At 48.3% G+C, this 17,243-nt stretch overlaps 1 protein-coding gene across 3 annotated transcripts in view; it reads left to right on the top strand.

Annotated features, from left to right (window-relative positions):
* Nucleotides 1-304: 304 nt before the first annotated feature.
* Nucleotides 305-17,243, top strand: part of CRACDL (CRACD like) — a 144,220-nt gene continuing 127,281 nt past the window's right edge. For 2 of the 3 annotated variants that reach the window (XM_039232384.1, XM_039232382.1), the window contains exon 1: nucleotides 421-471. The gene's annotated coding sequence lies outside the window, so the exon portion shown is untranslated. Of the gene's footprint in view, nucleotides 354-420; nucleotides 472-17,243 lie in introns of those variants that run through there. The other variant, XM_039232383.1, reaches the window with a different exon arrangement.

Genomic DNA, 17,243 nt, shown 5'->3' with positions numbered 1-17,243 from the left:
GGCCGCGGCGAGCTGAGCCGAGCGGAGCGGCGCGGCGTCCGCCCCCGCCGAGCTGAGAGGAGCCGAGCGGAGCCGGCGCGCCGGGTGCTGGGAGCGCGCGCCGAGACAGGCTGAGGGCCGGCCGCGGAGGGTCGCGCCCGCGCCCCGCTCTCTGGCCCCCGACCCGGGCCGTGGCGAGGGCAGCTGCCACCTGCTGCGGCGTGCCACGGACCACAGCGTTCGCGCGCGGGCGCCGGAGCGGTTTCGGGCGGGGGCCGCCGGGCGCGCGCGCCCACGGCAGGAGCATTTCCCCGCACGCTGCGGACGGTGTCCGTCCTGCGCCTCGCCGAGCCGGAGCCCCGCTCCTGAGCCAGGTACCCGGGCGCTCTGCAAGCGGGCTGGCCGCGAAACGTGCGTGGGCTGACGACCGGTGGCGCCCGGAGACCTGGGCGGGGGCGGCGCGGACCGAGTCGCGCCCCGACGTCGGGCCAGGTGTGTGGCCGGCCAGGGCAGAGCCTACGCGGCCGGGTGCCGCTCGGACCGGGGGTGGGGGTTGGGGCGCGATCCCCGCGGCCGCCTCGTGGGGCAGCGCGGGCCTGGGCCGAGATGAGCCAGACGCGCTCGCGCAAGTGCCCAAAGTTTCCCTTTGCTCACTTCGCTGGACTTAACTTTGAATTGTGTGTGAGGTGAAGCCTAGCAGTTTCAAGCTTTCAGAAAATAAAAGAGGGAAGTCGGCCTTGCTGGGTCTGAATTGTTAGTATAGGAAACATTTGTTTGTGCATGGTGTCTCTAATGGCCCTTGCAGCGAAATTAGTGAACACAGTCGCTGTCTTTCTTATGCCTTAGTTAATGGTTTATTTGTAGACAGGTTTTAGGCTTCGATTACAAGCCACTAGTAAGGGATTCTGGGTTTGATCTAAGAAATATTCAAATTGGGGGGCGTTTTTAGAAAATTGTAGTTGACATATAATGTTATATTAGTTTCCAAGGTACGATTTGACAGTTCTATAAGTTACGGAGCACTCACCACAGTGTTCAAATTTTTCAGCAACAGAATATGTCTTGAGCAGATGCTTCATATCTGATAGGGCTTTAATTTGAGGTTAATAAGAGCATAGGTAGTTACTCAAATGAGCTAACATTTGGCTTTTGAAATGCAGGAAAAAAGGAATGCCACCGTTTGAATCGGACTTGTGTAGGTACAGGCCGACAGCTGGCTTCGTGTCACTGCTGAACACTTAATTTTGAGCCAGGGAATTTATCAAGTGGGAGACAAGCAGCTGTGTGATCTTTTTAGAGGATCACCCCATACCTTCTCAAGCTGATATCTTAAAATATCTTACTCCCTTATTCAAGCCTGCAAGCTTCCTTCATTTACATAACACAGGCAGGGGACCATGGAATAGAATCTTTTTATTTTTTTATTTTTTAATTATTTTTAATGTTTTATTTATTTTTAGGAGAGAGAGAGAGACAGCGTGAGCAGGGGAGGGTCAGAGAGAGAGGGAGTCACAGGCTGAAACAGGCTCCAGGCTCTGAGCTGGCAGTCAGCTCAGAGCCTGATGCGGGGCTCGAACCCACGAACCGTGAGATCATGACCTAAGCGAAAGTCGGACGCTTAACCGACTAAGCCACCCAGGCGCCCCATGGAATAGAATCTTTTTAGACCTCTGGTATTCAATATGGAACCCAGTCACCTTCACCCCCTCCCCCACCAGGAATTATGGAGCATGGTGGTCACTCCTAAGAGCCCCTTGAGGTTATAAAATTGTGAGAGGGAACATCTGGAGAGGGCCCCACAGTGGGATCCCTGCCTTTGGGAGCTGGTGTAGAAGGGTTGAGCTGGTTGGTTTCCTGGCTCTGCCCCAGTGCTGTGCTGAGCCATATTGGAGCCTGAGGCAAAAGGAAAAATCACTAATATGGATCCTGTCTTTATTTAAAATTGTGATATTTAGCACGACATGGAGTTTGTGTTCATCTTGATGTTTGAAAACACTGCATTAAAACGTTCACCTTGTGGAGCATTTTGTTCTCCCCTGAAATTTTGTGCCTCAGGCGAATGCCTCACTTGCCTCACCCTAGTTCTAGACTTGCCAGTGAGTCAGGTTGCTTACCCTCTGCAAGCATCAGTTTCCTCATTTATAAAAAAAAAAAAAAAAAAAAAAAGGAAGAAAGAAAGAAAGTAGACTCTCCATGGATGTTGCACAGCTAATGCATGGCATCTGGCTGTTAACATAGGACTAGGCATATGGGGACTATGAAAGGGTGGCTGTCCTATTTATATTTCCCCAAATCTTCCTGAGCCTCAGTTTGCACTCAGCAAAATGGGAGTGATAATAGCCAGCTCACAGGGATACTGTCAGGGTTAAATGAGAGCACGTGTGTGAAGGAATTGGCCCCTCCTGGAGGGTAAGTTTTCAGTGATGGCTTGGTGGGCAACCACCTGCTTTCCACTCTGGACGTTAGCCCAGTGCCTCGTCATATGCACAGACACTGATAAATTCTGCTTGTGTTGCATGGAGACCCTATAGAAGCTTTTGAATCAAAGTAGAGATGTTTCCTGCCCAGGATTTATTTTAGAGTGGCGGAGTTCACCAGCCACAAGTTGTAGTTCGCAAAATGTTTTATAAACGAACTTAATTTTGCTACTCCAAACACTTTGGTTCCCTTTTGGTATATTTAGTTCTTGGTCATGATTGTGATTTTCCTGAGCCTAAGTCGAGTGATAATATCTCAATCACTGTCTAGCTTAAAGCAGCTTGGTAACCTTGAGAGTCAGTCTCTCTAGGTTACTCTTGGGGGCCTCTTCTACCCGCAGATGGTCTCTGGGCACCAGGAGGTTGGCATCACACCAGGGTGTGCGGGAGAGTGGCCTCTTCCTGTCCTCTGATACATTTCCCATCACCACCATTGAGCCTCCCTTCCCTCCTCCGTGAGTGTGGTCCAGCTGGGACCTGGCTCCTGCAACTGGCCGTGAGGTCGGCACCCTCTGGATCTCTTATAGGTCTCCCCTGGGCACCTGAGGACCTGCCCGGATCGTGTGGCACTATGTTAGGCTTCCATTTCTGCTCTACTGCGTGCTCCTCAGTGTTCCCAATAGGAAGAGGACAGACACTTCCCATGCTTTCCGTGTCCCCCTCAACCTCCCAGGGACTTTTCTTCCCTTACCACCTCTTCTCTAGGCAAGGTGCAAAGATGGAGGGGGGTGGTGCTCAGACGTCCCTCCAGCTTTCCCTTTTCTGAGTACTGGAAGAGAAGAGTGCTTTTTTTTTTTAATTTTAAGATTTTATTTTTAAGTAATCTCTACACCCAACCTGGGGATCAAACTTACAACCCCGGGGTCAAGAGTTACATGCTCCACCAACTAAGGCAGCCAGGAGCCCCAAGAGGTGTTTTTTGTTGTTGTTTTGTTGTTTTTTGTTTTTGTTTTTGTTTTTTTTTTTTACCTGTGGGGCAAGGATCTTTATTAAGTCATATCTTCTTTCTTTTTTTTTTTTTTAAATGTTCTATTTATTTCTAGGAGAGAGAGAGAGACAGCATGAGCAGGGGAGGGTCACAGAGAGAGGGAGTCACAGAATCCGAAACAGGCTCCAGGCTCTGAGCTGACAGTCAGCACAGAGCCCGACGCGGGGCTCGAACCCACGAACCATGAGATCATGACCTAAGTGAAAGTCGGACGCTTAACCAACTAAGCCACCCAGGCGCCCCGTTAAGTCATATCTTCTATTCTCTGTGCATTATGACTTAGAATAAAGCCTTGGGATCAACCCTTCCAAGCTCTGTTCTTGATCTGCAAAGGGAATTTAAACATCTTTTTCTGTTACCTCCTGCCCCGCCACCAAAATCAGGTGCATCCTGATGAGGTGGGAAGGAGGCAGGGAAGAGCAAACTGGGAAAATAGGTAGAAAACAGGTTCCTTCCCTCTCCTCATTCTCCATCTTTCTGGTCAGGCTGACTTGGGTTATGAGCGCTGGACTTCTTAATACGTGAAAAAAACTGGGAAAGCTATAGAACCTGCTGGAGATACCAGTCACAGGCTGGAAGGAAATGAAAAAGGAGCAGCTTTGAAGCTTTGGTGGTAGGTGGGAGAAGAGACTAGCTTTCTGCTTACACCTTACTGAGTCCAGCCTGGTAAACCCGTTTCATGTGGATTAATATCTTTCAAACCACTACCCCCGTTTATGCTGCTGTTTCTTCATTATCAGAATGATCCACTGTGAGCTTGGCATTTACTAAAAACATAAGAGAGACACAGAAGAAACCAAGTCATAATTAGTTGCTTCTTCAGGGTGCTTAGGAATTATTTGGAGAATAATTAGGCTTTAGGAAGCCTAAAGCTGTAAACCCAAGCTCTGGGTTTTGTTTTCACACTCTGTGGTTGGAAGGTGAAGTAGTCAGGGAAGGCTTCTTGTAGGGGGTAACTTTAAGTAACATTAGGACTTTGCCACATGGATGTGAGATGAAAGAGCTTTCCATGAGAAGGAAATCTTTTTTTTTTTTTTTTTTTTTTTGAGACAGAGCGAGACAGAGTGTGAGCAGGGGAGGGTCAGAGAGAGAGGGAGACACAGAATGTGAAGCAGGCACCAGGCTCTGAGCTAGCTGTCAGCACAGAGCCCGATGCGGGGCTCGAACCCACAAACTGCGAGATCATGACCTGAGCCGAAGCCAGACACTCAACCGACTGAGCCACCCAGGCGCCCCGAGAAGGAACTCTTGAGTGCCTAGAGACAGAAAGGCCTTCCCAGGAGTGGCCTTGCAGGACGTGCTCTTGGCTTGGCCCTTCTTGATGTCATGTTTATCCCTTTTGTCGTCTAGGTACCTGTAAACACTGGCACAGTTACTGTCATCTGTAGGTAGGATAACAGGAATGGTCAGCATCTAAATTCCTTGTGTTTCCCAAACTAATGGAAATCAGAGGTGTTTTCATCTAACCCTGTTTTCTTAGAAATTTGTACCTGGAAAGTAATTTCAAACTTTTGGGTCAGGTCAGTGATCCTTGAGACACGTTTGTGATTCTGATGAATTACCTTAGAATTCTTTGTATTGCTTTAACATGCTATCACCCATGATTCTGAGCTCAGCAGGTCATGAACCAGAAGATGCCATGTGAGTATCAGGGAATTTAGGGGCTAATTGACAAGGAATAGTGAGACAGGTGTGACCATGCATCCAGGGGCTTGTCACTGAAGTCAGCCCCTGCCTCCTTGCAGACACTTATACTTTTCCAGTGCAGATTCCTGCTAGGAAGGACTCTCAAATATGTTTCTTATGATTAAGGTATCTGTGAAAAGAAATTACAGAAGATCCTTTTGAAAAGTGGGGAGTAGACCGTTGTTTATTTGCTCAAGCCTCTTCCTAGCCCTGGTGTGTGAGGCTGATTTGTAAATGTATGAAATTTGAGAACTTCCAGAATATTTGGCCTCACCTCTAAGGTCCGTTCACCAGTCTCTCCATTGTTTCTAGCCCTCAAGTTCTCCTGTCTGTGGGAGGCAATGGAAGCATTAGCTGTGGTGTGCAATTTTCCCAAGAAACTGCTTTCAGAATGTAGGATGTGAAAATGTCAGAGGTGTCTTGCTCTCTTAAAGTAGGTGGTCCAGCCAAGGGGGGCAGTCAGGGCTCTGGTTTCAACTGTTGCGCTTAGAGTCTGTGTGACCTCTGACACCCCATAGAACGGGTGGTCTCACACACACACACAAAAGCATCAGTTGAGGTACTGTATCAGCAGAAGAAATGCTTCATAAATTATATATGACTATTATTATTCCATTGCCTTTCTTAGAAGGTGAAGGGCACTTATTATAATTCCCAATTAGGACCCCTAATAAAGTACTCTACAGCAGTAAAGGGTCCTTCTGCATCTGAAGTCTGATGGTAGTTAAGGAAAATGAGCAACTGTGCTACAGAGTGCTCCTGAGAAGAGTTAGTGGTAGACGTCATGTGGGAAAAAGACCTCGATGCAATTTAAAGCACAAGGTGAGAAGTGAGGGAAAAGCTATGGGAAGGGTAGCACAGATGCTCCTGGGGTACGCTGTGTTCGTGCGCTCCATCCCTCTCTGCAGCATTAGCTTTCCTGGCTAATATGTGGTTACAAGGACCAGAGTTAAAGTACTAGCAGAAGGGCCACAGATGGGACACACAGACACACACACACACTTGTTCTCTTGGTGAGACTCGTAGGGACAGTTCTGCCCTGCCACATCTGTGGCTTCCCAGTGAGCCTGATGAACAGCCATGGATTAGAAGATCGGAATGGGTGTCACCAACGGGTAGGCAAACTGCAACCAATATTAGGTTCCTCTTATGCATTTAATGTTATGCATATGAATATATCATGAATATTTACTACGTTTTCAGCATTTAGTGTATCATGAATATTTACTGCCCAGCTGCCTTGGGTATATTTAGTGCCTCATGAATATTAGGTATCTCTTGTCCTTCCATACCTTTCTGTCTGCGTTTGATACACATGTGCTCTCCTTACTGAGTTTTATCTATACTAACCATATCTTACAAGTCATCCATCCCCTTTGCTGTCTTTTCTTTAGAATTGAATATTCTCAAGTAATATGACAAGTGTACATTACACAAGCTTCGTCTCTTAAAATCAGTTTCCAGTTTGGATATGTTTTTGTGAAGCTGTTTTCCCATCAGGATGGGTGAGTTTGAGGTGCGTGGGGGCCTCTGGGACTGGGTGTCGGTTTGTATAGGCTCATACAGCTTGCTCGTGGGCACTTCAGGTTTGTAGACAGACACTCAACTGTGTGCTCAGGGCTGGTTTTTGCTATTGGCTACTCAGGAAAGAGGTGGCCGTGGGAGGATGCCCATCAGTGGGGCTGTACATGCTGTTTTGAGCCTTATGCAAGCTGGTCTCAACTCTTTGCTCTTTTTGGTTGGGTGCAGCTGTGTGGCCAGGCACAACATCCGGACCCAACAGGTGCGTTGGATGTGGGGCCACAGTTGACCTGGGGCCTAGGCTCAGCCCTGGGCCTGTTGAGTTCTCCTCCCTGGTCTGCAGCTGATGTGGGCAATGCAGTGAGATGCTCTGGAGTACTGTCCCCTCTCTGCACCTGCTGTTCCAACCCGGGTCTAATACCACGCTCCTGGTCCAGAGGTTCGATCATCTTGCTTTAATTCATTAATTACTCCCCTTTCCTTCCCCCATTCCCCAAGAAGTGGTAGCAGGAACTTTTTTTTAAAAAAGAAAGTTTATTGTCAAATTGGTTTCCGTACAACACAAGTGCCCTCCTCAGTACCCATCTCGCAGGAACTTTTTCATGGGTCTTTTCCGCAAGGACGGTTTGTGATGGGGAAGCTGCAAGCTCAGACCCTGCTGATGGAAACCGGGAGGAGGGCGGGGTTGGTGGGCGGGCCTGGCCCACGCACAGGACTTCGTGCCACCTCACCTGGTGATTCGCTCCCTGTGAACTGGGATTATTTCCTCGGGAACTGAAGTGGTCACGTATGTTTGGACGGTTGCTGGGTGGCAGCTGCATGCTCCATTGGAAATCATATCTTTAAATCACTACGCATTAGCGTTTCCAGTATACCGTCTGGGTGAAACAGGCTCTTCGTGTGCGAACACAAAACAGTTTGCAGATCTGAGTCACTGTTTTCTGAGGCTTGGGCCGTTTCGTCTTGTTTCCATCATGGCCTCTGCGAGCAGCGATAGTTCTTTGAGCTGAAATGTTGGCGAGAACAAGGCTTCCCTGGTACTGCGTTTAGAGCTGAAATTACTGGGTGTGTTTCATGGGCCCTGGGGCAGCCCAGAGGCATCCCTCGGTAGTGGAGGGAACCACTTTCAAGACTCTGCCAGGCCGGCAGGCAGGCAGGGACGGCCCAGAATGTCGCGAACTTGGCGCGGAGCAGGCCCGCCAGCCGTCCCTAGTGCCGACCAGACGTGTGGTTTGGCTCTTCGCAGCCAGGCCGCTCCTTGGCTGCTCCCTCGTGTGGCAGGAGGCCAGGTGCAGCACAGCAGACCGGCTCCACCACCCGGCAAAGACGGGGGCAGAACATGAGCAGGTGTCTTAGTAGATCTGGGGCCAAACATGATCTGGGGATCATGTCCTCCCAAACTTTTGTCTGTGCCATACTCAATATTCAGGTATGTGTATGTGTGTGTGTGCGCACCCACCAAAGTGCATGTTTAACGTGAAGATGTAATGTCTACATTGTTTTGTGCTGTCTTTTCTTTTTTTTTTTTTTTAATTTTTTTTAATGTTTTTATTTATTTCTAGGAGAGAGAGAGAGACAGCGTGAGCAGGGGAGGGTCAGAGAGAGAGGGAGTCATAGACTGAAACAGGCTCCAGGCTCTGAGCTGGCAGTCAGCACAGAGCCCGACGCGGGGCTCGAACCCACGAACCGCGAGATCATGACCTAAGCGAAAGTCGGACGCTTAACCGACTAAGCCACCCAGGCGCCCCTGATCCTGACCTTTCTTGACCTCTCCTGTGTGTCTGACTCTGTTGAAACTATTTCTTTTTTTTTTTTTTCTGGGCTGTGCAATTTGATTTATTTTTTGATAGAATATATATCTAGAACATATAAGTGGACATTCTTATCCCTTCNCACAGAGCCCGACGCGGGGCTCGAACCCACGAACCGCGAGATCCTGACCCAAGCGAAAGTCGGACGCTTAACCGACTAAGCCACCCAGGCGCCCCTTGTGCTGTCTTTTCAAAATTAGTAGTGTGTGTTGAGTTTCTTTTCCATGTTACTAGATAATTCTTTCTTAGCATCGGTTGTGTGGCGGTGAGGAACTCCTATAGAGAGGCAGGCCCCGCCTACTTAACCCAAGTCCTCTGTTGGATTGATATCTGCTTAAGTTATTTTCAACCCTTGCCACTTAGTAATGGTAGGATGGTAGACCTCTTTGTCCACGGTCTTTTGCGCATTTGTCTGGTTGGTTCCTTCCAAGTACTGTCTCATAAGTAGATTTCCTGTGTATGTACATGCCTTCTCCTTTGATATGTCCTGCCTGGAATAATTTTTTTTCACACCAAGCTGTTTGTGTGTGTGTGTGTGTGTGTGTGTGTGTGTGTGAGAGAGAGAGATTTCCCTCTTCTTGGTCGACAGTGTCTTCAACATCTGCATTATTCAGGATTTGCTTGAGTTAGTTTAGGCAGGAGAGGATTTAATGCAGGAAATTCAGGGCCAACAGAATAGCTGGAAGCTTGGCCAGACCTGCAGGAGTGACCCCAGAACAACACGGTAGAGCTTGGCCGGCCAGAAGCTGCTGCCTCCAACCCCAGATCTGTTCCGCGGAGATCCTTCCTGCTCAAGGTGCATCCATGAAGCTGGGAACAAGGCTGTGGGGCTTCCACGCCCTCCTCCCCCCATGGAAAAACCTGATGCCTCCGTGGAGGCGGTGGTGTCTGTTAGCAGAGATGCACAGGAGACTCTTCCACGTGAGGAGCCTGGCGGGGAGGGAGACTAGGAAGTCAGTTTATGAACCATATTTCTCCTTGGTTTTCTAGCCTCCAGCAGGCAGCAAATAAGCTAGGGAGTGTGAACAGAATCTCAGCCTTTATTTATTTTTCTAATGTTGTCCTTTTAATGTTGTATCTGAGGCAGGCGGGTGAGATTCACAAAACGTACAGTGGGCCTGGGTCCCTGTCTCACAGAATCAGTTGTTCTGCTCTCAGAGAAGGCCTAGAATCTTTCACGGATCAGGTTTTCATGTCAGTCCTCTTGGACATGAGCCCAGCCCCCTTCCTACTCACTCTTAGAAACCAGATTAGAAGCTTCCCCAGCCTGAGCTTTGTTCAGGTAGGTGGCAAAACAACATGAAGCCACGTACAAATAGTTCCAGCAGACTTGCCTGGTCTATGAACCATGTATTTGAAAATCAGATCCCCAGAGACCTACCTCAGTGGGAAGGGTGTGGGTTGTCTGGTTGTTTTCTCTTGACATTGGGGACCCTTTGCTCCCTCTCCCCCTTTCTTGGTGGTGTCGTGTTAATGTCAAACAGCCCTGTTATTAGGCATGGGGCGGAAGCAGGAGTTAACATACTGCCAAGTTAAGAGTCAGTTCTTTTTTTCATGAGCCATAATTGATTAACAGTCAATTTATGAACTATATTTCTCCTTGCCTCTTCAAACAGGCTTTTGTGCATAATTACTGTGAATTCAGGTATTTGTATAGTGCCAGGTTCCCCCTCTGAGTGGATTACTGCATTTTCAGTTGTTCAGGAAAAGCATTGCTGAGGAAGGGTTCCAGGAAAGACTGTATTTATAGCAACCCTGAGCCCATGGGTGGCCCAGGGTGTTTTGGTGACTGTGGGGGTCATCCACCAGCCTGATGTGCACACCTTTCTGGCTGTAAACAGGCCCTCCACCCCTTACAGTAAATGTTACCCTTCAGAGATGGACTATTTAAAGCAACCTGATGGTCCCTAACTCGAAGCTCAGAGGGGGAGGCTGGGGGTGAGGAAAGAAGGAGCCCAACTTCCCCCAACTTCAGGTGGGATGTGGCCGCTCTTGGGACTGGTTCTTGGAGGGTCCAGAAGATCATGTTGTAGAGACCCATCAGAGAAGCCCGTATCTTTTAAAAAGGAGAATGTGTGTGGTGATTTGATATATCCCAAGTGATTCACCTCGGGTTTCAAAAGCACCTTCCTTCTGTAAATTAAAAATAGAACTTGACAAAGCTAGTCACTATATAGTAAAGTCTTGGTTTGTGAACACAATTCATTCTGGAAAACATGCTTGTAATCCAAAGCTCTTGTATATCAAAGTGAATTTCCCCATAAGAAATAATGGAAACTCAGATGATGCATTTCACAACCCAAAAATACAAAGAAAACTAAACAAATTAACCTGTTTAACCTTCATGGCTGATGTGAGGGAGATGAGAGAGGAGGGTTATTGTGTAGGATGACTTTCACTATCACTAATGGAATCACTGCTATCTATTGGCTCAATGGAACCTTTTCTGCAAGGGGGCCAATGTATACACTCACATGGACGTTGACTACAATATTAATAAACACTTGTCTTATACTGTATTTCCTCTGGCAATAAGGCAGCAGAGAAAAGGGTCTATATCTGCAGGCAGCCTGACCTAGAATGAAACAAAGCATTCCTAAGCTTACACTTTATGGAAAAGCAGAGGATGGTCCATAGATGCTTTGAAGTGACAAAAAATACGCTAGTGCCAATTGTGGGCACTTTCCAACATTCTAAAAATCACTGATTTCTTCCAAACACTGCAGCCTGAGACAGAGCATCCTAGCATGGGAGACAATCACCTACAATCCCACAGAGAGAGAGAGAGAAAACCATTGGCTCAGTTGTGGTCATGTGATGTTCAGCATCAAATACTACTTGTATTGCAAGATACTGCTCATTTATCAGGTTAAAATTTATAGAAGTATTTGCTCATCTTGGAGAACACTCTCAGAACAAGCTACTTGCAATCCAGAGTTTTACTCTGTAACCAGAGTCTTACTACCTGTTGAACACTGGGCATAATTTTGGGTGTTTCCCCTTTATCATCTCACTGAAGCCTATGATGACACTGTGCATTTTATAAATAAGGAAACTGAGGCCCAGAGAAGTGAAGTAACTTGGGCAGGGTTCCTCAGCTAGTGAGTGAAAGAGCTGTGAACCCAGCTTCACTCCCCCACCCATTTCTTTCAGGAGATGATTTCCCCTTGAAAATAGCCTCTTGTTTCCGAGAATGTAGAGAAACGGGAACCCCCTTGCACTGTTGGTGGGAGTGCAAACTGGTGCAACCACCCTAGGAAAAATTTAAAAAAAACCTACCCTATGACCTAGCAATAGCACTACTAGGAATTTACCTATGGAATACAGGAGTGCTGATGCATAGGGGCACGTGTACCCCAATGTTTATAGCAGCGCTTTCAACAATAGCCAAATTATGAAAAGAGCCTATGTATCCATCAACTGATGAATGGATAAAGAAGATGTGGTTTATATATACAATGAAATACTACTTAGCAATGAGAAAGAGTGAAGTCATGCCATTTGCAGCAACATGGATGGAACTGGAAGGTATTACATTGCTGAGTGAAATAAGTCAGTCAGAGAAGGACAGAAGACCATGGGGGAAGAGAAGGGGAAAAAATAGTTATAAACAGAGAAGGAGGGAGGCAAAGCATAAGAGACTCTTAAATACAGAGAACAAACTGAGGGTGGATGGGGGCTGAGGGAGAGAGTAAAGTGGGTGATGGGCATTGAGGAGGGTACTTGGGATGAGCACTGGTTGTTGTATGTAAGCCAATTTGACAGTAAATTATATTTTTAAAAAATAGTCTCTGTTTCTCTAGTGTGCAACCCAGGCAATTACCCACACAAGCACTGTGTGGTTGTTGGCTTTATTGCTGTTACTAATTAGCAAACATGCCCAGGTGCTGTCATGATTGCTTTACCGCTCACTGATTATCGCGATTTTACAGAGGAGCAGACTGAGGCACAGGGAGGTTATGGGACTTACCCAAATCACCAGTACACAGTAGAGCAGGGGTCTGAACCCAGTGTCCTGTCTTTGTTACCCTGCTTTTAACCTGTCTTGAACCGTTAACTTGGCAATGGCTGGGAAGTGTCCTTATAACTTCTCCAGGGCTATACTTAGTGGGAGGGAACATTCCTGGCAGATCACTCTGATAGGTGTGCACAGGGCCTGGGGCATGAGAGGGACTCCTTACTCCCCAGTCAGCTTCCCCCTGAGCCCACCTCCCTGACATTCCAGCCACAACTGGAGTCCTAGTGGAGACCCTTCTTCCCTCCTGCCTCTCTTGGCCGCCTGCAGCGGATTCTGCAGGAAAGGAGAGGAGGGGAAGGTCACAGATGGAGGTGGCTGGGGCGCAGGCGCCGGCTGGGGGCTGGGCTGACCACACCCTGGCAGACCGCTGGCTGTTTGGGTGACTTGAGGACAGCCTTGGGCTCGCTTTCTGACCATGCACACTGGGAGATTGAGAGACATGCTTCCCAGGGTTGTTGGGAGAAGCAAAGGCAATAGTTTATGTGGAAATGGCAGACATGCTGTAACCAGTGTATAAGAGTGAGTCAGAAATGACAAATGACATTTTATTTTAATTGCTATCATAATTTAGCCCTTTTTATTAATACATTTCTAGGTAGAGTAAGGCCTTGTGACTGGGGGCTCTGGGCACAAAGCCTGACTCTCCCATTCTCCAGCCGGGTGGTCTCTCAGTGCCTCAGTTCCCCATCTGGAGCATGGGCGTGGGACTAGCACTGGCCTCAGAGGGTTCTAGCACTGGCCTCTTGTGTAGACTGGCTGGAGTGCTAATGTCCCAGGGCATGCACGTACCTAGCCCCAGCTCTTAGTTACTTGCTCACCTAAAGGCGTGCAAGTTAAATGGCCACCACCTGTGAATAAGAACAGACGTGGTACAGCAAGGGAGAACGGATTGGAGCCACCATTGGCTGAACAGCTACATCTTTCAGGCACTAGTAGGCACTTAAGGAATATATGATCTCACTAATTCTGCGAATAACCTTTAAAAGTAGAAATGATTATCACTCTTTTGAGGTGAGGAAACTAAAGCTCAGAGAGATGAAAGGCATGTGTCTGTCCCCGTCACAGGAGACCTAGGGGGCTGCATCCTGAGTCTTTCCGGCTCCGCGGGGCTATTCTAAGTGAACTGTTCACCGTGTACCAGCACGATTAACTGCAGGAACAAATACTTCCCCCCCAAATCATCTGTTCTCGTCTCTCCCCCATTACCAGATAAACACTTCTGTTGTGGCATCGTGTTGATACTCTCCCAGTTCTTTGCTCTTCTGATGGACACAGAGTCTTTTGTGCAAAGTGGTGATTTAAGCCCATCACCGCCAGCCAGACTGGAACTCCCATCTGAACTGATGTCAAGGAGCAGTATCCAGGGTGGCTGCCATGGTGTTTGGTTTCTTAGAGGCTGTTTGTTGGTTCTCCCCTAAAGCCAGGGCACCTGGTCTTTCTGAGAATGAGCGTCCCTTTGCAACATCGAACAATTTGGGAAACCTTTAACATGACAGTAACTATATTTTCATGAGCCATCAAGAAGTGTCACAGCTCAGTAGAGCTTTAGTGTTAGAAATATACAGGTCGTTGGGGTGCCTGGACTCTGTTGGTTTAGTGTCTGACTCTTGATTTTGGCTCAGGCCATGACCCCAGGGTTGTGGGATCCAGCTCATGCTCAGTGTGGAGCCTGCTTAAGATTCTCTCTCTCTCTCTCTCTCTCTCTCTCTCTCTCTGCCCCACTCATGTGTGCGTGCTCGCTCTCTCTCTCTCTCTCTCTCAAAATAATAATAAAAGAAATAAAGACATACAGAGGTTGTCTTAACCACATAGGGACCATGAGGCACCTCAGACCCCTCTCTTCTACCTGGACTCTAACAGAAGGCTCTGGGACTCTTACAGCCATGTCTTTCCCTCAGTAACCCAGTCTCAAAGGGTGTGTTGGCTTCCTGTTGACCTGTGAAAGATAGCCAGGTGTTGAGCTAATTTGAATATGAAATCTGTAGTCACAAGAAAACCAGGCAAAAGTCCCTGAGATAAACCTATCAGTTCATCCAGTGGTCCCACTGGTTAAAGTCCCTGTCTGTTTATTCAGTGTTCCTTCAGGACACACTTATCAAGCCCCTGTGGAGCTCACAGTCTATACAGTAGCTCTAGATACAGAGGTATAAGTGCAGTGAATGTGACAGGTGAGGGCGGCGGATTCCACTGAGGCAGGCTGTGCGGGGGTCTGGGTTGTAGACACATTGGCCAGGCTTGAGCTGGGTCTTCCATAGGGAGTTTCCAGGGAACCCTGCTAGGAGCATGGTAGACAGGGCTGACTGGTCCAGTAGGCATGGGAGGCTGAGGGTCAGTAGTTTTAGGGGCCCACAACAATGTTTTGATTTCTTTTAAAATCAGACGGAAAGGGGGGTGCCTGGGTGGCTCAGTCGGTTAAGCATCCGACTTTGGCTCAGGTCATGATCTCCCGGTTCGTGGGTTTCAGCCCCACATCGGGCTCTGTGCTGACAGCTCAGAGTCTGGAGCCTGTTTCAGATTCTGTATCTCCCTCTCTCTCTGACCCTCCCCCACTCATGTTCTGTCTCTTTCTCAAAAATAAATAAACTATAAAAAAATTTAAAATCAGGAAAACATGAACTTTAGGCTCAAGAAAATGTGTTAATATATAATGACATCATCTTTATGCTGATGCAATGCTTTTAAAATTTTACTTTAATAGAGGAAGGGGCCTATGTAGGCAAAGGTGCCTAGAACCCAAAACAGTCATAATGTGGCAGGGTGGCAGAGTGACCTCCTGACCCAGGGATCTGTCTGAGCTGGGTCACACAGGACGGGATCACCCAGGTTAGGAAGGGACAACGCAGAGGCTTGGATTAGCAATGCACGGGTGCAGAATGGGGTTGAGGGTAAAGCAGAGACCCTGAAAAGATTGTCTCCACTTTGGCCACAGCACGTTCATTGAAGGCAAACAGCCCTTGGTTTTTCAGGCTCAGGACCAAGTGTTTGGGTGCCTCAGGCTTAGGCATCAGTGAGAGAGAGATGCGAGGGAGTTTTAGGACCTTCAGAGTATTAGCTAAATCAAGAAAAGGTTGGATTCCTCAAATATGCGGTATTGTGGGGGGTTCTAGTCCCAACCTGTTCACTTGGGGGTGAGGCTTACACCTTTGAAAACATTTCAAAGCTGAAAGCTGGGGCAGGAATTCATACAGTTTTGCTGAGGGAACTAGATAATACATGTCAAGTGCCTCCCTAGCCCAGTGCCTGGCCTGTAGGCACTGTCACATGCTGGTTTCCTTCTCCTTTGCTTGTATACTTGGCCTCATTCAGGGCAGGCTGAGGAGATGGAGGTGCACTTACCTGGGCTGTGCCTTGGCCTGGTCCCAGCACCACTTGTGGTTGCCCTAGCCTCACCTACCAGGCTGACTCAGAAGGTCTGTGTGGGACCATCGTTTGTGTTTAACAGGCTTTACAGGTGAATCTGCTATGTGGCCAGGATTGAGGGCTTTGGCCTTCACCTGGGCATCTTTGCACCACGGTTTGGTAGATTTGATTTCCAAGACCGAGGCTCCCACCTTTTTGAGGGAGGGAGGAGCCCGAGACCTCATGTGAAGAGAGGCCAACAGTGCAAGGCTGCGTTGGCCTGGGTCCTGTCCACCCTGATGAGGTACAGGCACTCCTTTGTCTTCAGCCCCATGGGCCTCCCCTTCCTGGAGTGCTTCTTCCTTGTGGCTTGAGGAATGAGCAGAGCCCAGCAGCTTTTCTGCACACCGGCGTTTCCGGTTTCTCTCATCTAGTTTGTCAACACACGTTTGTTGCACCCATGTGAACGGCACAGTGATTTGAGGCAGGACAGCTTAGATGTGGGCCAAGCCTTCATGGCATCACCTGTTAGCACACAGATGTGTACCTAACTCAGCATAAAGTAGACTAGAGTAAGGGCTACTCCACAAGGTGCACACCCTGGGGGGATTAATGAATTCAGATTATGGAGGCAGCATTGATGGATGCAGAGGAGCAAATGCCACTGCTATGGTCAGGGAAGCCTCTCCAGTTGGAGGGAGAGTGTGGCATGTATAGGACGGGCCATGTCTGATGGGACAGGACATGGATGGTGTGGAGGGCAGAAGAGGGTGGCAGAGTTTAAAGAAGTGGGCTGTGGCTGGACTAGAAAGGCTGGGCACCCTGTGGGAAAGTGCTGGCACTCTTGAGTGGTCATGTCCCTGGGGCCCTGTGGGGGTGACCGCTCAGTAAGGGCTTTGGAACCAGTTGGGCTTAGCTCAGTGGAAGTTGTAGAGACAGTGCCTACACGCAGAAGTGTGTGCCCTGCAGCCTCTCTGCCCATAAAAAAACTCAAGAACTGTGATGGAGAAGTTGTTCTCTTCATGATAGAGTCAAAGATGGAATACCTAGGAAGGGCACTCGTAGGAAATGTGCAGAACCTGTATGCAGGACATGATAAAGTTGCCCTGGAGGTGCAAAAGAGCAATTGTGTAAGTAAAAATGTTCAGCAAGCTTCTGGAAGGGAGGGGTCAATATTTCATATATATTTTTTTAAATGTTTTATTTATTTCTAGGAGAGAGAGAGAGAGACAGCGTGAGCAGGGGAGGGTCATAGAGAGAGGGAGACACAGAATCCGAAACAGGCTCCAGGCTCTGAGCTGGCAGTCAGCACAGAGCCCGACGCGGGGCTCGAACCCACAAACCACGAGATCATAACCTAAGCGAAAGTCGGACACTTAACCGACTAAGCCACCCAGGCGCCCCAATATTTCATATATTTAAGT

The sequence above is a fragment of the Hyaena hyaena genome, unplaced genomic scaffold, assembly GCF_003009895.1.
Source record: "Hyaena hyaena isolate Hyena2069 unplaced genomic scaffold, ASM300989v1 scaffold_64, whole genome shotgun sequence".
Taxonomy (NCBI): domain Eukaryota; kingdom Metazoa; phylum Chordata; class Mammalia; order Carnivora; family Hyaenidae; genus Hyaena; species Hyaena hyaena.
This window is presented reverse-complemented; position numbering and strand designations above follow the sequence as displayed.